General features: G+C 41.7%; 1 protein-coding gene across 1 annotated transcript in view; it reads left to right on the forward strand.

Annotated features, from left to right (window-relative positions):
• The first annotated feature begins 259 nt into the window (after positions 1-259).
• MPPED2 (metallophosphoesterase domain containing 2) overlaps positions 260-23,408 on the forward strand; it is a 193,738-nt gene continuing 170,589 nt past the window's right edge. Inside the window, exon 1 of the mRNA XM_068194816.1 lies at positions 260-325. The gene's annotated coding sequence lies outside the window, so the exon portion shown is untranslated. The remainder of the gene's footprint in view (positions 326-23,408) is intronic.

Raw genomic sequence — 23,408 nt, forward strand, 5'->3', positions numbered from 1 at the left:
GTGTCACAGACCTTTGAGCAGCACTACTGGTGGTCATCCTGCCCACCCAGAGAGTGTAGGCACAGTGTGTGCTGATGGGAGTGGGGCTGAGCCTCATCCCTAATGGGCTGCAGCTGTGCAGGACAGGTGAATGCAATTGAAGGTAACGAGCCATGAATGCCCAGGTGTGCTGAGCAGCCACAGGGGAGCAGAGGCACACAGGTGCCGTGCATCAGCAGGAGGAGATAAAAGGGTGGGCTGAAGGACAAGAGGAGCAGAGCTTGCAGCCTCCTGAAGTGCTCGGGTGTTACTCTGTGTGGGCAGATGCCTGAAGCCTTCTGATGAGGTAGGGTGTTACTGTGTTTGGGGAATGTTTAAAGCCTTCTGAAATTGTGTGGAGACACTGTGTCGTGGGCATCTCTGCTGCGCAATGTGCTGTTGACCTATGCTGCAACAAGAGAGTGCAGCACATCTGTGGGAGGCTCCTTTTGAGGACTGGGTTAATAAAGTGGTTTGACTCACTTCATTTGGGGAGGTACTTTTGAGGGTGAGGGAAGAGATACGGGGGAATTGGCTCCCTGAAGGGCTGCTGTGTTGCACTGCAGTGTCCAGAATGTGAGAGGTGCGCTGCACGACTTCTTTTTGCCTGTGCCACATGGGCAGTGCTTTCGTAACAGGGTGTGTCTGAGCTCCTGGTTCACAGTATCCATTCAACTAAACCAGCCCTCTAGGAGCAGAGCTTGTTAGTAATTTGCCTTCTGATTCAGTGTCTATATCCTCAAACTGTACTGGCCTCTTTGGATCATATCTATGTTTGACATGGTTTCTAAGTTCTCTTATTTGCAACCATTGTGGATTTAGCTGTGGGAGCTAAATCTGACAGGGATTATGAGTTGGAGTCCACCACGACCACAGTTCACGTCCAGGGTATTAAAGTGAACTGAAATCAATAGTGGTTTACATTTCAACGTGCCTGCCTCTGAACTGGAAACTGAAGAATGGGCACATCACCTAGATGTGCCCCTGCAGCTTTCAGCAGAGGGTGGGATGGCAAAAAACAAGTTGAACTTTGCTTAATAGGATTTGGAACATCTCCCAGGGAAATACTCTTTTTTGTTAGCTTGCGTGATTGTTTTCTATTATATGTGCTTTGGTTTATATTTTTGTCTCATATTAAGTTTGAATATATTTCTAATTTACGTTGTTTCTTCCAATTTTGTAATTTCATGTGGTTTTGCCACTTATCTCAAATTGTTATCAGCTGTAATTATCGCACTGCTTTCCTAAGTACAAATGAAAGTGCAAAGTAAAACCAAGACAACAACCCTCCTATTGCACGTGAGACAATTTCTGTGTTTAATACCCTGCTTCTAGTCAGTTGGGATACAGCTCTTATCTGTGTAATTCACTGTTCTGTCTCCACCTGTGGTCAGAAAGGACAAGGCAGCAGCTTACTTAAATACACATCTAGAAGTTGTTTAATGATTTCAAATTACTTTGCCTGTTTCTAGTTTTATCTAGCTGCCTTTTAATTCCCCTATGGTCCAAATAAATCCAAAGAAATGGTAGTATTTGATGCTTTTGTTTAAAAAAAAAGTTATATTTGCTAGTAGAACATTATCGGATTAAAAGAATGGATTAGCAATTTCATTCAATTTGAAATAGACTCTGTAAACTAGTGCTGCTTCTTCTGAGTTCTGTTAAAGCGTGCATGTTGTAAATATTGTTCCTACATAACAACAGTTTCCTAACATAAACTGTTAGAAACGTGCCAGTGTTTCTACTTCTGCCAAACGATGCTGTGCATGTTTGGTTTTGTGTTTTTACCAGTTTCTCAGCCTCCCCCAGCTGGCTGAGTTTCCAAAAACCCCTGTGAGCACTGTGGCAGGGAATTCCCTCTCAGCCCTGCCATGTGGCTGCCTGAACCAACAGGTATGCTTTGTTTTCAAGGGCTGCCTTACCGTTCCTTTCTGTCATTGTTTTTGATGAATCCGAGGCGCTGTGACCATCAGATAGCATTGTTGAGCTGTAATGTTTAGCTCCTGTTTGTTTCCATGAAGCAGAAAGCATCAAACCTTATCACCGAACTTAGATATTCCCAGCACAGCTTCCCCCCCCTCCAGAGGCTGTGCTGGCTTTGTGTTAAATAGCATATTGATTACAAGATTACAGCGTTTTGTACCTAGAAAGTGAACGGTCATGGGCTTTTACATTTCAATTGCCTGTTTATCTCGGTGGAAAATTGCACACGCTCACAGAGGAACTGCTTGGGGTGGCTCCGCACAATGCGGGGGAAGTGACTGGGACAAGGAAGCAGATCTGTGCTCTTTGGGACCCTTGTGCCTCCGGGTGTGAACATCAGTGGCAGCAGACAAGGCGTCGAGCCTTTGCCTGTGCTGTACCCATGCAGAAGGTGGAGTCTCTTCTTTGCTTCCTCTTGTGCCGCAGCCAGTGAGGGTGATGAGGAACACGCGGAGGATTTCTCAATCCAGGATGCAGTACATGCAGCTGCGAAGCATCGCTGCTGTCCTGTGTAGGGAACGTGGCACTGGCACAGTGGCTGCAGCCATTTCATATGAGGAAAAACCGTGGCAGGGGTTAAAGTCTGCTCTAGACAGCATGTTTTATCACTAACTGCATGAAGGAATTTCCCACAGGTTGATTGTCAGGTGGAGCACTCGCTCCTGGGTGTGTGCTCTGGATCACTGCAGAGCCCTTTGGAGTACAACTCCAAACTGCTGTATCAAAACAGGAAAGGGAAATCACTGCTCAGATGGTACCCAGTGTGTTAGTTCCTTCAAATGAAATTTAGGAGTCCAACAACATGCGTAATTTGTCTGCAGGATTGATTTCTGGTATTTTGATACCCTGGTATCAACACCAGGGATTGTTAAAAAAAAACCAGTTGCTGGTCTTTGATGCAGCTCTAGAGTTTTATTTGCATTATAGCAGCAATACCCATTTAGAGAAAGGCAGCAAAGTCACTGGCTATTGGCATACTAGAAAGAAAAGCTTCATTAAGGTATTTTGTGAGAGAAATTTAAAGAATGTCCCAACATCATCAATCTCACCATTACTGCGTTGCCACAGCTAGAAATCTGGAGAATGTAGAATTAATAGAGTCTGAGCTAGGACTTTGGGCTAGGTCAAAAAGAGAGTGGGGCCCATTAAAATCCTGATGCTGACCTTAGTCAGGAACTCAGCCTCAACCTGCTCAGTCCACACTGCCTCTGCACTGAGAAGCTGAGCTTTGTCATTATGCAAATTTTCTCTTAATTTTCCTCAGCTTTTACATACACAATGATTATATAAAACAAAACTGTGAGAAGTGCATCTCCTAGATATGCTCAAAATAAAAAGACCTATTTATACTATTTTCAAACTGTCTGAAATTCATAACACTGCACCTCTCCAGACATCAGCTGCTGATTTACAAGCTATATTAGTAACAGAATATTTTTAAATGTCTCAGATTACTGGTTCAAGTCAGACCAAATGTGAAATAGGTACTTGACAATATTATATCAAGAGTCAGCTGTGAAGTTATCAAAGTAAGGAAACTTGAATTTCCTTGACCGATGCTGTACTCAAATCTTGATTGGTTTTCATGCACCTAATGCCAAAAAAAAAAAGGCTGATTAAAAAACAGCTGAAAGAGATACAATTACTGTGGTTTTACGTGCATAATCCATGCCATCAGGTAACCTGTGCAGAAAGCAAGGCAGAGGCATAGGAGGTTTTAGAACCGTTAAGGGAAAGAGCTGTGTTCTGATTGCACTGAATGACCTGGCTGTCAGCATGTAAAGATTTGGGGTGTTTTAAAACGCAGCTTGTTAAACCAGATGGAATCCTTGTTCTGCTGCAAGGTGGCTAAGGGTATTTTATTTTGGAAGGACTCCACAAAGTAATTATTACCCGGTTCTGTAACTGTTATAGAATGCAGGAAACTCAGAGAAAATAATAATTAAAATTTTACATGTGTGGGTTTTGGGAGGGTTATTTTTCTTTCCTCTGAGAAAATGCAGTTGTTCAAATGCCTGCTAATTAGACTAGGGATGGTCTAGATTAGATTACCTTCTCCCCCTTTCTGATGTATTTGTAGAGTATGTTTCAAATTATTTACAGTCTTGAATTGGTGAGATATTCCCAAATGTTTCTCTGACTTTTTTTTTTCCCTGCTGTTGCCTCAGATTTAATATAATTAGTTCTCTCATTTTCATTAGGTCACTCAGGCTGATGTGTATACCCTGAATTAAATCTTATTTCATATTTAACTATTCGTTAACCCAGCAAGACCTGATATTTATTTTGGTGTTTTAAATCCCCATCTTACACATTTCAAAAATGCAGGGTCAGATTTGTAGTGATACCTTAATTTTTTGGTTTTCTTTTCATTAAATACGTTGCTTTGTGGCATTGTACAGCATTTTAGTCTCCTTTTTAACTGTTGTTGTGCTTTTTTTGCCATCTGATCATATTGTTTTAGACTTATTCTGAATATACACCCAAGCAGTGCACAGCACTGTTGAATCTGTTCTGTTTTCCTGAACCTGGATTGATTTTTCTCTGATTCTGGATTTTTTTTTTTTTTCCTGAGGATCCCCTCTTCTCCTCCATCCTTTGTCAGTCGGGTCCCTCTCACAGCTTATGGGGAGTAGGAAATAATAATCCTACCATTAAGATGAGGGTATACAATCTGTTCTTTTTCCTCCCATGATCACAGCAGTCTCCCTTAGTAGCTAAATGTTTTGTCCTGTCAACTCTTTTGCAGATCGGGTTATTAAGGAGTAGAATATTGATTATTTAGGATGAGATTTTTAAAGCTTGCCTAGAGGGTTGCGGTGTCCAATTAGAAATTAATGACTTAGAGGCAGCTTTGAAAATCCCACCTGTAGAGTTGAAGCTTTCAAATGAGTCTGAAGTTAAGAGCCATAATGAGTGCACAAATGGTGTGATATTTTCCTGTGACTGGGAGAAGTGTTAAATAGCAGCTCTCTATCTTCATGTCAAATAATTAAGGAAGTTAACAGAAGTAGACTTCAGACAAGTAAACTGATCCTATTTTCCTTGGAACAGGCTAACAGGCAGCTATTTAAAAATACTGAGGCACAGTGCAGCCCTGCTAATGACAAGTTTTGTCTAGAAAGTCATGTTATATTTGTTTGCTAAAATAGTTAATCACAAACTTTGACATAAGCCTAGAGCAAGAATAAAAGCAAGGAACACAGCTGTGGATTTCTTTTTCTTCCAATGGGGCAAGTGCAAAAATAATTTTAAGTTATTTTTAGGATGTACAAGTAATAGTACATCAGCCATAAGAATAAAACTAAAGTATGGTTCTGTGTGCCAAAGACATTTTTTTTCTTTTTTTTAATGGTTCCAAGGGTATGGCAGGTGAATCCATTTAGCAGGTCTAATGACTGGAAAGTGGAATGTTTTTCAAATAGCATGGATGAAACGATCTGTAGCCCATCAGCCTACAGCTGGAATGATGTCATACATGGTTATGCTTTAATTCTTCCTGCATTGCTGAAGGGGGAATGGGGTCTGTAATATCCTCTGACTGCCTTGTTGAATGCAAATCCTTGAGCTGGAAATGGAGAGTGTTCTCTTTCTCCACATGACTAATGTTAATTTCTTTAGCAGGAAAAAATTTAATAAGTCTCTCTAATGGTAAATTACCATTTATTGTAAATGTGCCACATAAAGGAAGTGATAAGTCATTATTATTGACCTATTACTGGTCTTTCTGTTTTACCTCTAATTAAATAAAAATGTGCACTTTGAGTTAATATGCTTTTTGTTTGAACATCCTTTCTTTAGTCCAGAACTGTAATGATACTCCAACACACTCTAGTAATCACAACTTCCCCTTAGATTTTGCTTAAGCTGGGGATGAAGTTTTCTCTTTAGCTGTTCTTTAATTGGATCCCCTCCACCACATTTCTCTCTTTTGGAGACTAATGCTCCCAATATTTTACTGGACTCTTCTAATCGCTCGTTTGCCTCTCAGGCACAAATGGGAGCTTTTCCTGTGGCAAGATAGTGCCCTACTGAGCTTCCAACTTCAACCATGTTAGTGCTTGAAAGAATGGATTAGAATGTAGGAAACTGAGAGGAATTCTGAAGGAAAGCCAGAAGTGTGCAGGGTGTGAGTGATGCTCTGGTGCGGCTGGTGCAACAGCTGAATGATTGAGGTGGGGGAGTAGTGTGTGCCATGCAGTGTGAGAAAGGAGCCTCAGTTCTCTGGGTTTGGGACACCTGTGCATGCACAGAGAACTGCTGGGGGGGTAGGAGCTATCCCAGAATAGGCTCAGGGGCTGAGATCAACATCTGGCAAGCCAGAGGCAAAGTATTCTCAAAAAGTCATCAAAACCTGCCATGATTCTTTCTCGTGTTTGGGTTGGTTTGCTTTTTTTCCCCCCCGAGGTCAGAATTTCTTTCTGCATAACAGGACAGGGCTAGCAGGGAGAAACTCACAGGAACTGCTGTGTCATTTGATACACAGCCTGGGGGAAAGGGGTTGGGAAAACTGGACTTCAACCTTGTTAGGTAAGGACAGCGTTGAACATGACCTCTTACAGCCTAAGCAAAGGTGTGAAGGTGAGCAGTGTAATCACCACATCAGTCATGTTTAGCAAACCCTGTGTCACACCACGTAAGCCTGCCTGGAGAAGGAGGTGCAGTACTCTGTGTGCCACAACTTGTCTGCAGCTCTGAGTAAATGTTTTCAGTCCAGCGTTTAAGGTGCTCTCTCTGTGTGCTCAGGTTTTTCTCTGGACTTCAAGTGCATTACTTGTTTTGAATCCCACTGTGAAATGTCGAGCTCCTTCCTCCATGCATTGCAGGCATCAGAAATCTGAATTCCCTCCTTGGGATTAGAAGCCCAGAATTAAATGTCATTGCCTGTTCTTTGTAGAGCCCTGTGTCTTTTATTGGACATCCCTAATCCCAAGTGAGTAGTCAGAGTGCAAAGGCAATATGTTGCTCGTGTCTCTTTAGTGATCCTGTTGCAGTAATTGTCACTGGGGACACTCCAGGGTCACCCTTGTTCAACCAAACGTTGGCAACAACACTGCAAGGATAGTGGGGGCAAATCTTTGCTTTGTAGCTCTGCTAACTCCAATTTAAACATGCCGGTGTGAAAGTAACTGTGCTGAATCTGTTGTCGTATGATGGAATGTAACTGCTGAAAATTCAGCTAATTATAATGAATATGTTAATAGATGTTGATACTTTTAAAGTAAAATTTGAAAAGTGAGGCCAGCCTTTGTTCTTCAATGAACATGACTAATCCCACCAGACTTGACTCAGTAGTAGCTCTCTGGTTCATTGGCCTTTTTTAAGACTAGGTATTGAGTTGAGGAAAGGGCGTTGCTGCCCTCCTGGGCTGTTGTGATGTAGGTGGGCATGGCAGGCTGGGGCTGTTGCTGAAGGAGTAACAAAACCTGTAGAACCACCTGTCATCAGATATTTCTCCTGGCTTGCAGATATTTTTCTGAGCTAAGAAGTCTTCTGAACTGCGGAACTCATTTAAATTTTGTTTCCTGGCTAATTCCCTTTGTTGCCTCCCCCCAAGCACCTCTGACCTTGACCTCCTTTCCCAGAAATCAGTCTCTTCCTCCCAGCAGTCCACAGTCATTCTGTTGGTACCTCCCCTCAGGATCCCTTCACTCTAGCTGGACTTTGTGTGAGGAACACAGGTAGCTGAGGCCAGATGCTCCTGGAATAATGCAATTTAGCTAATTGCCTCTATCCAAGGGAAAAAAAAAAACAACCCTCTCCATTCTGGCAGGAGCGGCATTGCCCCATAGCAGGAATTCTTAGAAAATAAGAAGAATTTCCTAGAATTCCTGAATGGCTGATCTATTTAGCTCAAACTTTTAAATCCCTGGTGACTCTATTGCTAGTCTTCAACAATGGTCCTTAATAGGATGGAGAAAAAATGGGAAGTCTAATTTCTCTTTTAATGCTCTTTGTAGGAGAGTTCTGATGTAAAAAAATCAATACTTCTATTCAAAGGAAAGCTATTGAAACAAATAATATTACTGGTTGCAGGCTCAGAAGGCTTTTTGCTTTGATTACATTCTTGCTGACAGTACTGCACTGGTGTCTAGAAAATCCAAAAAAAAAAACCAACTTTGAAGTGCTTTTGCTATGAAACAGTTTAAGCAGTTTAGTGTTTGAGATATAATTGAAATAAACTTCGAGAGCTAAAGGAAAATACGCTCTTATTTGTGCTAAAAAACATTTGCATTAATGAGCAAATAGATTGTGTGTCAACTCAAGGGACAGCTGCAGTCCCACAAACCCCTTGTTTTGGCTGTTGATGTTTGGAATTTGAGTTTGTACTTCACTAAATTCTTAAGGTAAAATTATAATACTTGTAATTTATTAAAGTTACCTTTTAGCCCATACTTAATCAGAGGCATTTTCCTTGTTATATCTGGAACACAGATTACTCAATAGTCTTTCTTTGTCTGTGCCAGCTCATATAATTCACATTTTTATTACCCTGATCAATTGAAACATTTTATTAAAGGTCAAAAGAAAAGAAAAATTGTAAAATTAGGTATGGAAATGGATTTGATTAATGATTGAAAGGAAATATGGAAGGAAATGATCCAATTTATTACCTTTTTCTATTTGATAAGTATCTTTGATTCTCGCTCGATGTTTTACTCCAGCTGCTTTGACTGTAGAGCTATCTGTTCCATTTCTCCCCAGCCATGTAGAAACATGGGAGAAATCTGCATCAAGCTGTGAGTGGGTAAAATGGATGGTAACAGCAGCATATGTTGTAGCATTAAACTTGGGCAAGTAAACTCTGCAGGAGATGCAGGAGGTTTTTCCCTGAGACTCTGGTTAAGGCCAGGAACTGGCCTTGATGATCCCGGTGGGTCCTTTGTAACTCAGCATATCCTGAGTGATTCTATCTGTCTGAGGGCAAAAAAAAAGTTATTCAGGTGATTTATATGATGTCATGGGCAAAAAAAAAAAGTTATTCAGGCAATTTATATGATGTCATGGGCAAAAAAAAAAGTTATTCAGGCGATTTATATGATGTCATGGGCAAAAAAAAAAGTTATTCAGGCGATTTATATGATGTCATGGGCAAAAAAAAAAGTTATTCAGGCAATTTATATGATGTCATGGGCAAAAAAAAAAGTTATTCAGGCGATTTTTATGATGTCCTGGAGCACCCTGGCAGCTGAAGAGGTTGTGTGCTTTCTGGGTCAGCTTATCTACTAACATGTGCTTCATGTGGTGTCATCCTGGTCTCTTGCAAACAAAATGTTTTCCCCCCAGCAGCCAGAGTGAGTGTTCCTTTAGTTACAGCTCATTTCCCACCCCCCAGAGGACTCCACCGCATGCAGTGAATGAGGCAAGAGGCTTGCTAAAATATCCTTGCAGTTTGTTTTGTGCATGTTGCATCATTCCACACAAGGGAGTGAATGGAATTGTATGGTCAGCCCTGGCTTGATAAATCTCAGGTTTGGAATTCTGGATTTTTGCTAACTCCCTTGTAACAGATCTTACTGTTGGAACACAAGGCGGGGTTTTTTGTGTGCAATTATACAATACTCCAAATATGTTAAATGCTGAGGTTGAGAAGATTGATGGATTCTAAATATATCAGCAGGGAATTATTGAGGGTGTCTCAAGGGGTTATTTTAGAGACAAACAAGACAGCTATTTTGAGCAACAGTCATATAACTCTTTTACATGGCCAGCTCTTCAAGACACGTCTGATTCACTGGTAATTAAAATTATAAATGAGTCTTGTTTGGCCTGAGTGATTATGTTCATGCTCCAGTGACCATGGCCTCTAAGTACTAAGGCATATAATGAGACCCTTCTTTGACCTTTCAATATCACATTGACCATATCTAGGCTCTAACAGATCCATAGCCCAGATAGTTGTTCAGGGCCAGATGGTGTTTTCATGCAAAATTAGTGCAAGAGTTTGCTTCAAAGCTCCTTGCCCCATGCACAGCAGAAGAATGGATGATTGAAGCGTGGGCTCTGGTGGGACACGATAAACTGTAACTGAACTCACTGAGGGTGGGCTCCTCCTGTGCATCACCCTCCCCATCCAGCATGCTCCCTGCCATTCTAGGTGCTTTCACTGGCAATTTTGGGAACATTTTTCCTCTCAGTTCAGCAGCAAGATGAAGGTTTTAATCTGACTGTAGGAATAAAGACTATGTTCTACCAGTAACAAACTTTAATGTGTTTGGTTAAGTAAGACAACTCTGCTTATGACAAGGCACAGTAATTTGGATGAAGAACTTCATGCATCCACAGAAAACATTACCTTCCCAAACAGCAAGAAGAACAGAAGTTTTTCATTCACATGCAATTGTATAGTGTGGGAGACTTTCATCTACAAAATCCAATTAATATTCCATTTTCCTGAAGTTTTAGTTTGGTTGTTTCCACTTTAAGTGCTTTAAATTTTGATGATTTTCATAGTATAAAGGGTCACACTAAGGAAGATGACAAAAGACAGATGACAACAAATCTGTCAGAAACTGATGAGAATTTCATCAAGGTTGAAGCAGTCAGTCAAGATAAACATTCCCTTGAAATATCCTGATGAGCCTGAACTTTCAGAAAGTCACAAATGTTCAGTGTATGAACACAGCATTTCTTTCAGGTACCCATGAATACAAATACTCATTATGTGAATTATAACAATTATGTAAATTATATAATCATTATGGAAATAAAATGGATAAATAGAATCTCGGGGAAAGTACCTATCAGCTCCACATTTTGACTGCAGCTGTTACTTAACCTTGCCTACTTAGTAATTAATCAAGAAATAATTAAACAATCTCTAATATTCCGTGCAGTCTTTAAATCTGTGCATAGAAGGCATGGGACGCACAAGGTCCATACATTCACCGGTTTCATGCTAGCAAGTTGACAAGATCCTGGACCAAGCTGTACCCTAGTGTAGCTTTAGTACTGCTTTACAGAGAATTACTATTGTCTGGGCTTTTTCCAAAGTCAGCTGTGAGGATTTCTCTGCATTTTCCCTTTAATACACTCAGGCAGACTTTAGGAATGAAGTCCAGCAGTGACATTTTCTGGCAGTGCCTCCATTTTCCACAGGTTCGTTTAAATGATTTGCATCATCTTCTGCCCTGAGCCCAGACAAAGTCTGAATTCTGTACCTACTGCTGCAGGTAACAGGCCCAAGACGTATTTGGAAGCCCAGAGGAGGAATTATTGAGTTTACAAACTTTGTGTATGAGGAATGCAAGAGTCACATAAAATAATTAACTGATGTCGACAATATAAAGGAGTATAATACTTTCCTATTATTGATTTTTAAACTAGGCTTTTGGTAAACATGTTTGCTTCTGAAGTTTCTGACGTTAAACTGTGAAAGGAATTGATGTGGATTTTAGTTTGGGTTTTTTGTCTTTCTAGTTGGTTTAAATTGGGATGCTGCATATGATGTTACATGGTGACAAATTAAGGGTTTTCTCTGTTCTTTTTGGTTGGTTTTACATATAAGGCGGAGAAAGCCACTAACTTAATAGATTTGTAATAGCTTTGTGTGGTTATAAAACAGATGAAGATTTGTGCTCTGTGTCATTCAGTTTTGTGATTTCCTTCATAAGCACCGATTATGAAGTCTGACTTAGTCAGAATGAGGTGCCTGTTCATGGCATGCAATTGTTTCATGAGTCCTGTTCCTCGTGTGCTGTGATGTTTGTTCTGCCAGAAAAGTACTTGTAGGCTAAGGAAGTGCTTAAAAGGGCTGAATAAACTGTAAATCTTCATTTATGAGGCTTCAGGTACTAGAAAGTACGATCTTATTTTGAATCCTATTTTAATTACTAAGAAAAATGGCTTCCTGATGTTGCTTAATGACACCCTTTATTCTAGACCAATGACAGGTTGTGTCACCCACTGCTGAAATGAATTTAATGCTTGTGTTTATGCCGTGTTAACAGCAAGAAAAGGAAGTTGGTAGGACAGTGTTGGATTAAGTTCTTTTTTGACCTGGAGATGGGGCAACTGAGAGGTGTTTTAGCAACTTTTATTCCATTTTCAGTCTCACGAGAAGGGTGAGACAATAGAGATGTTATAATTCACTCCATCACAATCAGAAGCCAACCATTTCCTAATTACAATACACTGCAAGTGTTTCTTGGCCTATCAGCTTTAGCCCCACCATGCTGAAAATGCCTTAAAGCCAATTATCTAAAATTACCCCTCGTGGGTCCCACTACAATGCATCTTTCACAGTTCTGATTCTCCAAAGCATCCAGTCTTATTTCCAAAGCCATCCTTTGAAACTTGTTTCTGGCTCCATTTCTCTCCCAACAATGTCTGCCCTATTCCATGGCATTTCTTGTCAGCATTTCTTATCTCAGAGTCTGCATACAGATGCACACCGTGTGAGCCTTCTGTCAGGCTTGGAGATTTCTCTACAAATCCATTTCCCACAGGAGAGCAGCAGAGAGTTGACCCTTTATGTACCTGGATCTTCTTATGGAGATGAGCTTTCCTAGGAAAGATGTGATGAGCAAAGGATGGATGCTTCAAAAACCAGAGTGTGTTACCTGTGTGTGCCTGAGGAGCCGTGGTGTTCTGGGAGCTTGTGGAGCTGCAGGTTCAGGGAGCAGAGTGTTAGAGAGATTTGGGCTAGAGGGGCTCAGGGAGCACTGAACCTCTGGCAGTGAGCACCCGGGAAGTTGTTCAGGGTTTGGGGTCTGACCCCGTTCCTAAAGGATGGATTTAATCCTCATGTGTCTCTGGTTCCCTGTCTGTCACCTCCCATGACTCCAGTCAGCTTGCCTGGCCTTGACTTTGAAAGGGACAATTCCCATTTATTCTGCTGTTGCTCAGGGAAGAGATGTGGTTCAACATAGTAGCCCAGGAAATTTTCACGCCACTCTGAGAAGCAGAAGATCCAGTACAGGAGTCTGTAAGAAACTGGAGTAGGACAACTTACAGTATCTTGTTTTTTTTTTTAACCAATGAAGAACTTGCTTTAATTACCATGTAGTTTCTGTTATATTATTTCACCCAGTTGTACTGTGGTTCAGTTTCTTCCAAGCATGAACATCCCCTTTTTGTTACAAAAAGGGGATTGTAACAAGATGCTGCACAAGTAGAGAGTGCGCACCTGCCGTGTGAAGGCCTTGCTGTCTTTGTGGTTACTTGGGAGAAGCAACCCCTCTTCCAAGGCAAGCATATCATGAGTGTCTCCTTTCAATTGGTTGTATTTTAACTATGAAATCCTGATTTAAATATGAATGGATTTGTTTTTTCTGAAGTTAAGTTTTCTGTTTGATTTTTCAATTTTCTGTTTGGTTTTTGCTTATGTATTCTCATTTTCTAAGGCAGCTCCTTCGGCTTATGCAATGCTAGATAATGCTGACTGAACCTCCTGTGTTTGTTTGCATTATGCTTTTGTTTCATTGTGCAGCTCCAAACGATAGGTTGCAGTAAGTGTTCAATTTCCTGATGAGGCTTAAAAGAACTTTGGCTCTCCAATGCATCAGCACACGACTCCTGTTTTACCATGATAAGAAAGTATTTGCCTTTAGGGAAAAGGAAAATGATTGAATGCATGTGTTTTACATTACTTGAACCATGATCATTTTACTGAAACAGGCCAAGACATTAACAAGGGTTTGGCCACGAGGGAATTAAGAGTCAGTCGTGTATCTTACATCCTAGTCAGATGCACTTTATTTTAGCAAAATGAATTCAGAGAAGAAAATACCACTTTAGCATTTACATTGCGGTCAGAAGTAATGAAGAATGAGATGTGGTTATATCAAATTCAGTGCCATTATTCATACAGATTTGAATTTAAATCAAAAGCATATAAAATTTATGTGGAACTCTGTTCTTTGTAATGTACTTATTGTGTTATAATTCCTGGGTGATTATTTTAGCCTCCATTTGGACTTTGTGCCATTTTCAGACCTTGGATCACAACCCTTCAGTAGTTGTCAAAATCCTAAAATGTTGGGTTTTATCTCTGAGGTGTCCCCTGGGCTGTGCCTGTTGCTTATCAGTCTTTGAGAATCCACTCTGTTGGGAAGCCCCTTGGCTGGCAGTTCAGATGTTAACCTTGATGCTGTAGCGTGATCCTCTGTGCTGGGTCAGAGAGCTGGTCATCCATCCACTTCCCTTCCAACAGCAGCTGCAGTGCTGCCCTCTCTTGCAGGATGGAAGGTGCTGGACCACTTGCTGGTATTCTGGAAGAAGTGATTCTGTGAAAGGATGGGAATTGTTGGCAGCACTACTTCATAACCAGGCTGCTTCCATAGGCTAAACCATGCCCGTGGAAAATTCGGAAGTCTTCCCACCACAAAAAGAATGGCACAATTCACAGCGCCTTATTGTTCAAAACAATATAAAATAAAAATGAAATGACAACTGATAAAAATGAGTCTTCAGGAGATGCAGTGCAGTTTTGCTCCTGGAGCTGGTAGGGTCCTAGTGGTTTGTCATAGAATCATTTAGGTTGAAAAAGACCCTTAAGATGGAGTGCAAGGATTAAGCCAGCACTGCCAAGTCTGCTGTTAGTTGGAAATGATGGCCTCATTGTCTGGAGAATGGTCCTGCAGCCTCTTGGGGGCTGCCCTGGGAGTGTCCATGCAGAGCACAGCCACTGCAGCCCGAGCCAGCTCTGTGTTCCTGGGCATCTCGTGGCTTGAGCCCTCGGCCAAGCCCTATTTCTGCATGGATGCTGGTGAGACACAGGGAGAAAATGTGTTGTAAGAGCTGAAATGCTTGCAGTCCGTGTGTTCACATTGATGAGCTGCAGGAGCAGAGCCTTTGGCTGCTCCTGTCAGTCTGGGCTGATACTTGCACGTCTGTCTGGGTCTGTTGGTGGCTTTCCTGTACATTTTGTGGAGCTCTAATGAGAGCACAGCTCTTGGGACGTTTCCTCATACGTGCCCACAGTTCCGCACTTACCTAAGAGAGGAACTGTTTAAAACCCCAGCCAGGCCTTCTGGTGGTAGATTTTGGAAGTTTCCAAGGCCTGTCATTTTCCCTGTGGTGTCAGGGATTCCTGGCAGGGACACAGGAACTTTGGGCCTCACGGAACACGCAGCATTAACCTGTGAAATCGAGATTTTCACTGCAACCTAAGCTGTCACCCAGGAAAACAGTGTACAATGCATTTGTGAAATGTATGAAAAGAAGTTCAGGAATTCAGTTAATTAACCACATCAGTTTCTTAACGTGATCAATTTTAATTAAACTGAATTTTAATAGAGATCTGTGTAGTCTGTAGAGAGCAATTGCTAATTCTACAAAGCATGTGCTGCTTTTCACTTCAGATTTGCTCCCATCTAATTAATATGGATAGGGCATTAAGCCTTTTTGGACTCTGGTGGTTTTCATTTCATGACTATTAATGATTTTAATGAACTAGACTAATTCAGTAGTTTTCATCCTAGTGTTTCAGAGCTTTGTTCATCACAAATTTCAGGTTTATAATTGGTTTCCAGGTCTTAACAGTGGTCATTGATCAGCTTCAGCAGTTTCTTTTACAACCTACTAGGAACATAGGAAAAGGTTTTAACCCTTTGCTAGCACAAGGGCACGTCAAAACTGCCTCACTATCAGAGAAAGAAGATGGGATCTGGGACTTCACTGAACACTTTGTGTCTGAATGCAAGTTGTGTAGAAAGGTTGCCATTTGAGGTGTGAAATGAATCTGAACCATGATCATGGCACACAGTTTGCAAGACAGAGGACCCAATTCTGGACTGTTCTTGTGGCAGATATCACACCAATACGGAGACGTCTCGGAGCACATCTGTTCTAACCTGTGTGATATCTGTGTGGCTGGGAAAAGTGTGGAGACTGCCTGTTTATTCAAAACTTCATCAAAAGACCTTGCTAACCTGTTTGGTACCTGATTTGTGTAGCTCAGAAACCCGTCAGAGGTTCACCTTTCTGGCACAGTGTCCTTCTCTCAGTAAATGCCTTCGGTGTGCTGTGTGTTATTACTAATAACAAAACCTTCCTTCTGTAGGACTTAGCTCTGCTGTTGAAGAAATAAAAATGCACATATGTTACTTCTGCCTTGAAAAATAAAATTTTTGGTAGGGTTTGAGCAAAATGCCTTGTACTTGTTAAACAAGTGTTACTGATTCCTACACAAAATGTTTCTGCTAGCAATTCTCATTCAACAAGCACAGCCCCTGTTTTGATTCATTCTTTTGGCTACCTGCAGTGCCTTTGTGGCCCCTGGGAACCTTAGGACAGCCAGTTCTGAGGAAGCAAATAATATCAGGGGCTCAGTTTTGAGGCAGCTGGTCATCTTAGGCTTGGGGAATTGTTTTTAAAAATTGCGATTTTGTTTTAGATTAAGCACTTTGCCAGCTCCACAGAATGCTTTGCTCTTGCTGCAGAGACACTGTGCTGAGCCATGGAAATGAGAAGCAGCCACGTGTCCTGGTGTCATGGTGATGATATTGATGTTTTGTTTTTTGAACATCCTGGTCGCTGCCCAAGGCTGAGTGTAGAAGGCAGGAGAATGTGCTTAGGTTGCTACAGAGTGTGCTCAGCAGTCACCCGGCCATGTGCAGGGCACTGACCTTCCCTCCAGTGAGTCAGGCAGAAATTGTGCTCTACAGCTCTCTTGTGCATTTGCATGGCAACATTTCAATTTCTCTTTCTCGTGGGCCATGCACATCTGGAGTCAGTGAAGATGAAACATTCCACACCAGCAGTTTCCTAAGGTTTATGTACATTTCTAGTCTTCGATTATGTGATGTCTAAGTGTTAATGACAGCTTGGAATAAGTGGCAGTGATAAGTACTGGCAGCGTGGGGAAAAAAAAAGGTGTACATCTCTGCTAGAGGCAGATCAGACACCCCAAATAAGAACGTGCAGTACAGCCTCCACCCAGGAGGCCATGAATTAAGGCTGATAAATGATGAGTGCTGGGGTTTTTTGAATTCTCATTCGAATTCTACCAGGAGAAATAATAGCAACATAGATGTAATACTAGAGGTATGTTTTGTGTGCTTAGTGCAGAATGGAACTGGATTTGTGCTGCTTCATCATTCTGGGTTGGTACCATGTGCCCATCATCTCCCACTGCACACTGGATAATTGTGTTCAAGCTCTGAATGGATAAGAGCAAGTTACAGGAGAGAGAGGCTTATTATAGTCAGAAGATTAAACAATGATCATAACTATTCCTACTGGTCCTATAATCTCCGCAGGCATTAGCATAGGGTTCCCATTCCTTCAGAAAGTCACTTTGCTCTCTGGCAGAAGGATCTCTTTCCTACTGCTGCCAGCTGTAATCTCTGTGCTTGTACCTCAGATGAGAAGATTCTTATCCAACTGCACTGTGGTGTGGGGATGTCTGTTCCAGCACTGATGTGTGAGACTCTATCAGCTGCAGTAAAGATCAATTATGCTCTCCAGCTGTTAACCCTGCTTCAGTCTTTGACAGGATTTGGTTCTCTAGCTGCCCTCAGACTGTGTCACTTTTTAAAAATATGACAAGAATATAATGTATGGATGTATAAGACCAAATTGTCGGATTGTTAAGCAATAATGGTGAAAAAAATGCTAATGGCTTCCATTATTCCCTGAAACAATGCTCTTTTTTACTTGTTTTATTCATTCACCCAGCACTTTTAGCATTTTTAACATTTCTAAAAGAGTGCTGTCACAATTAGAGCCAAGAAACTTGCAAGTACCAGGCTCTAGTGAGTAAAGTAGTGAAAGATGGTGAATGGCATTTGACATTTAATAGCTCAGTGTTTTCACTGGAAAGTGAACAGGAACTCTCGTTTTATTTATTTGCTCTTGGTGAGGTTTGAGCTTATCTGTAGCCCAGCAATCTCCTGTTACAAAATGCTGAGATGATTCCTTGAAGGAGAGGGGGAGTTTTGCCCATAGGCTTATTAAATTTCAAGGAAGTGGAGTCATCCTTGGGCTTCTACTGTGTCTTGAATAGATTTGAAGACCACTGTAAAAAACGGTGAAAAAGAAAATCCTTGTGGACAAAATTAACCAAGTAGAATGCTTCCAGCTCTTGGTCCCTCTCCCTGTCTGTCTGCCCTCCCGGACAGGCTCCTGGGAGGTGAGGAGCATGGTGACTTTATGAGTGTGTGTGTGCCTCGGGCAGGATTTATTCATTCCAACGTGCTGCAATGATTCTGTAAAGTCAGGAATCATCCTAAACGGAAGGATTAACAGCTCTAAGAAATACAGACATGCATGGTTTATAATCTATTAATTCCCTTTCAGTGATGAGTGTAAATGTTAATGTGCTGACATAAAACACGCTGGCACTGAGGCACCACTGCTAAAGATATTGCATAGGTGAATTTTCAGTCTTAGAGTGTGCTCCACAAGAATTGACAGAAAGGTGTTCCAGGGAGAGGGTAAATAAGGGCAGGTATGGTTTTACTGGAAAGAGTTTTAACCATTATGGTTGGTTGGCTGTTGCCAAGTCAGTAGACCAAAACTGTGTTTAAAAAAAAACGTATTCCAGTTTTTTCCAGTGGAGTCAAAAGTGCCTCTTTCAGTTTGCAGGCTCTCCCTTTGATAAAATGGCAGTGCTGCTGAACACAGTAGAACAAAAGCAACAGCATGAAGGGGACATATGGAAAATATTTTATTAAAATGCAACAAACTGCAATCTGCTATACTTAAGGACTTGGCATTGGGATCAGAGGGGATGAAAAATGTTGAAAATTGTACCAGAAATGGACAGAACTTCGTTATATCCAATATCTATATATCAATATAAAATATATAGCATGTAGCTAATACAGTTCTGAACCTAGTGTTGCTGCTACAGAAAAAGCAGCTGTGATTTAGAAAATGCTCACGTTTCAAATGTCTAGATCCCAGTTTTTCTTTATCATTGTAGTCAGCATAGTCACAAAAAATAGCTCTCATGATGACATAAACTTTACTGAAGAAAGCAGTGTCTTTCTTGAATTATTTATTTTCTATAAAACATTTATAAAGTGCTACTAGACAACATGGAAGAGCAGTATAGTAAAATCAATAAGCATTAAAATCAGAATGAATTTGGGCACCTCATGCATTCTGTGGGATTATTCTTCAACTGTGCTTTATATGCGATTACAAAACACCTTTGTTGCAACCCTTGATCCCGTGGCCACTCTGGGGAGGCTCCCAGCACCTGAACAATGCTGCTGGGCTGTCCTCAGTCAGCTCCCAGCTATTGCCAAGGGGCAGTTTGCCATGCTGTGGTTTGTGCTGCCTTCCCTGAGCTCCCCTCTCGCCCCCAGTGCCTCACGCATGCTGCTGAGCCCCAGGATTCCTGCAGAAGCTGGGAGTGTTGCACAGGGTGGGCTGGCCTGGCCCGTGGAGCACTGTCCCCATGGCTGAGCATCCCCCAGCTGCTGCTTTAGGTCCCTAAACTCCCTTGGAGCAGCAGGGTAAGGGCCCAGGAGATGACCTATTGCAATGAGCAGTGATTGCTGATGTCAGGTTTGGAAAGATGATACAATTCTCAAGGTAAGAAATTAACAGCAGCTAAGGAGTTCAAATAATGTGGCAATGAGATGATGTAGCTTTTGTTCCGACAGGATAAATCAAATATCTCTGCAGTTATCTGAACTAAAAACATCACATGAGTAGGGGATTGCTATCAAATATCAAGGGCTCACAGATGGCATCACTGTTGAAAAGCTGAGAATGTGTGTGTGCAAGACAGAGGCACAGGATGTGAAATGCAGAGTTTGGCAAGTGAAATGAGAGCATTGTGTTACACACACAAAAACTCTGCAGTGTCCACTCTGGGGTCACTGATGCTTTGAGAAGGCTGCCCTAGAGCAGAGGCTGGGCAGAGCTGAAGAATAAAGCAGGGATTTATTCAAAGGCTCTCCTCCATGGATCCACCTTGGGCAGCACCAGAGCCCAGCCAGGGCTGCACCCAAGATGAACCCAAATGGTCCCAAAATGCACGAGCGCTCCCGGGGGCTCTCACTGTGATCAGCTCTGCTCCACTGGCACACTGGAGTTCACTGTCCCATTCCAGCTTTAGCCCATGCAGTCCCATCCTGCTTGTTTTTCTCTCTCCAGCCCACGTTGTTGGTGCTCTTGGGCTGAGATTTGGGTCATTTGTCCTTGGTGCCCAGCTGGAGCAGGAATTGTTTTGTCTCCCTGCTCTGTGCAGAGAGCTCACCGTCCCCTCGTGTGAAGCTCAGAAGTGCACACTGAAGCAGCCCAGAATGTGAAAAACAGGAAATTTAAAACTTGAGGCATCATCACAGTTCTGCCGTTTTTTAAATTGCTGAGTGATTGTTTTGTTACGAGGTGCTGCCGGTGGAGCCAAATTCCTCTTGGATAGTGCTTCTTGTCCCTTCATGCAGTTCTCAGGTGCTTCTTTTCACGTCACCTTCTGATGAGATTTGTGCCCTGCTGAGGTTTTTGTGCTACCAGCTCCAGCTGTGTGCAGTATTCCTCATCTGCTCTGCCCTGCTCTGTTCCAGGCTGATGTCTCTGGGTTTCCTCTCTCAGTGCAGCTGAGTTCCCCAGAGGCACTGCTGTCAATAAACTTCCCAAAATTAACCTGGCCCCAGTAATGACCTTTCCCAGTAATGCCCTGACAGATGCTGTGTTCTGTGGGGTGATTTCTTGGCATGGGATTTGTTGGTGGGGTATAATAGTTCCCTCCTAGTTTCTAGACTATCAGCCAGCAGATGGAACTCGTACCTCTTCTCCTTGGTAATCCTGTTGGCTCCAGATTGAAATCACAATTAAGCATCTGAAAATAACCTTTTTATTAGAGTCCTCAGGTCAGCTGCCAAAGGGGAAAAATGCTAGTAAAAAAACTTACTTTCATTTGGAGGAAATCTTAACTATTTATTGTCTCATCTCAATGAAAAAGGAAATTTGAACAAATCATATGAGCACAAAAAGGAGACTGCTGCTTCGCTACTTTTCCCATATAAATTTCAACTTGTATGTCTGAGAAAATTGACTGTAAGACTAGGCAATAGACTCATTTTCTTTCTGATGATGGAGGTTTTATTTTGGTTTGGTTTTGTCTTGCTAAATATTTACATATTTTGTTCTGACTGAAGGAGCGTCGACAGCAGAAACTGAGAGCACATAGGCAGAGGCTGGGTGGGAGTTTGGTTTGTGGAGTGAGAAATGAAGGCTCAGATTTCCCTGAGCAGAGAAATGTATTGAATCTGGCCCTGCACTGGAAAATGCTGCTTGGAACTGGCAACTAAGAATATTCACCTCCAAAATTGTTTTTTTCCCTCTCTATGACTATTTTGATGGGTTTCTCACAAATTTCCTATTGGTTTTGTCCATGGAGTCTTGGATGACCCAAATTAAACCTCCCGGTAAATTTGAGAATTATTTCAGTTTTGCATGTGTGGTTTTGCTGGTATGATGTTTGTTTTCAAAGGGCATTCTCTGCAGGACAGTCCTTTCCAGCAACAGGCAAAAATATGCGATTAAAGTGATGTTTTGCCAAATCTTGCAGTTTGTGAGTATTGAAGTCTTAACAGATAAAAATTTTTAATTGTGCAGGAGGTGTTTGATTTTAGAATTGCAAGAGTTTTTCTCCCTTCTTGGAAAATCATGGATATTACTGGTTTGTGTCAAGCATTCTAGGCTAGGTGGGACCCAAAACTGGCACCTGAGTTTGTAAAGAAAAAAAAAAAAGAGAGAGAAACCCAACCCTCCAAACACCAAACCAAAAAACCTAACCCAAACCCCAAATTTCCTTTCTTTTTTTTTTTGTTTAAATAGCTCTTTTCTTTTTAGAATTTCTGTCTTGTGTTCTGATTGCTGTGATATTTCTAGACACATTAGCCTGTCGTGTGAGAGTGAAATGTGATATTAATTTTTAGAGCTAAGTGATCAGCTATTTGTTATTTTAGAATATTTGCTGTAAATAACGTCTTGTTATTTTTAGAAGTTTGTTCTTTCCCAGGTTCTCTGGTTTAGTTATAGCCTGCTGACTGGTTGCAAGGCAAATACTTTGAAATTTACTGAAATAATAACTAGAATAAGAAAACCAATCTGTGGACTCTGCAGAATTTCTTGTCTGAATTTGGTTTGAGTTTTGTTGATTTTTGTTATTGTTATTTTTAAACTAAGCATGTCTGTTCTCTGAAATTAATGCACAGTGTATTATTATCCCATTAAAAGAATCATCTGGCTAAATGTTAAATATAAATATATGTAAGCAAATACATATATGAAAGATTTGCTTTTGGGAGCAGAATAAAGGTGATGCTTTGTGCCTGTGCCTGAAAATGCACAGAAGCAGTGGGTCCTGTCTTGGAAAGCATTTTATGCTTATTCTCAAGGTGGCAAAATCTGTTTTTGCATGTGCTGTGTGGAGCCAACCACATGATAGTTTAGATTTAAATTTAGTGACTTGGGGGGAATGTGGAGGTGATAACTGTGGAAGAAGTGATCACAAGTGACTCAGTTTAAATTGCATGGGAGAAGGTGCACGAACATCAAAGTGATGTCAGAAGGGAAGAGTTTAGAAATGTATCCGTTAAGGGTGGATCAATGAAATGAACTGCTCTGAAGAGTTTAGGGAATTGAGTTCATGGAACTGGAAAGTGCTCTGGAACTTCAGTTTAAAGGAATTCCAATGAAATGGGCAACCAAGTGCCCAATTACAGAGCATGGCCAGAGTTACAGGAGAGATCATTTAGGGCCAAAATTAAGGGATGCAACCCATAAACAATCATATTCATTGCCTACCCCAACACAATATTTAAGCTAATGCAGATCTGGTGGGAAAACAAATGGGTATAATTTTGCATTGAGTAAATTCAGGTTGAGAGCTAGTTACTGAGAATCCGGCAGAGCTCTCAAAAAGCAGCAGCAGGAAAGAGAAGACTTGAGTGGAGCCCAATGTTCTCTTCCAAAGTCTTGCCTAAAAAGAGGGTGTAAGCTGAGGGTATAAACCAGATATGAACTGTAAGCTGCCTCTGGTATTTTTCTGCACAATTCTGTTTCATGCAGCATGTATAAAATATGAAGCACGACGGTGTGCTGGGTCTTCTCAAGGTGTGCCCTCAAAGTGCTCGCTCCAAACCTGCTGTACTTTTCCAACTGACTGCAGGCAAGCTTTGAAATCTGTCCCAAAGCAGCAAGTGGGGTTTATTTGGCATGGCTTCTATTGCCTCAGCTGAAGGTGTGTTCCTTGTTTTCCATTTCTTGCATGGCAAAGCCTAAGAGGAAGCCAAGTCTGACTGCCAATATCTGACAGTACCAGCTGAAGCTGGGACCACCGTGTGAACACCAGTGCCCAAGTGGACAGCTCAGCCCTGGGCTGTGTGTGTAGGGGTGCCAGGGAAAGGGGCACCTGGAGTCCTGCCTTCCCTGGTGCCTCACTGGGATTCCCCTCAGGGTTCACGGAGCTCTGCGCCTCTGACTTTTGTTACACTTCTCTA

Source organism: Anomalospiza imberbis, chromosome 6 (genome assembly GCF_031753505.1).
Source record: "Anomalospiza imberbis isolate Cuckoo-Finch-1a 21T00152 chromosome 6, ASM3175350v1, whole genome shotgun sequence".
NCBI lineage: Eukaryota > Metazoa > Chordata > Aves > Passeriformes > Viduidae > Anomalospiza > Anomalospiza imberbis.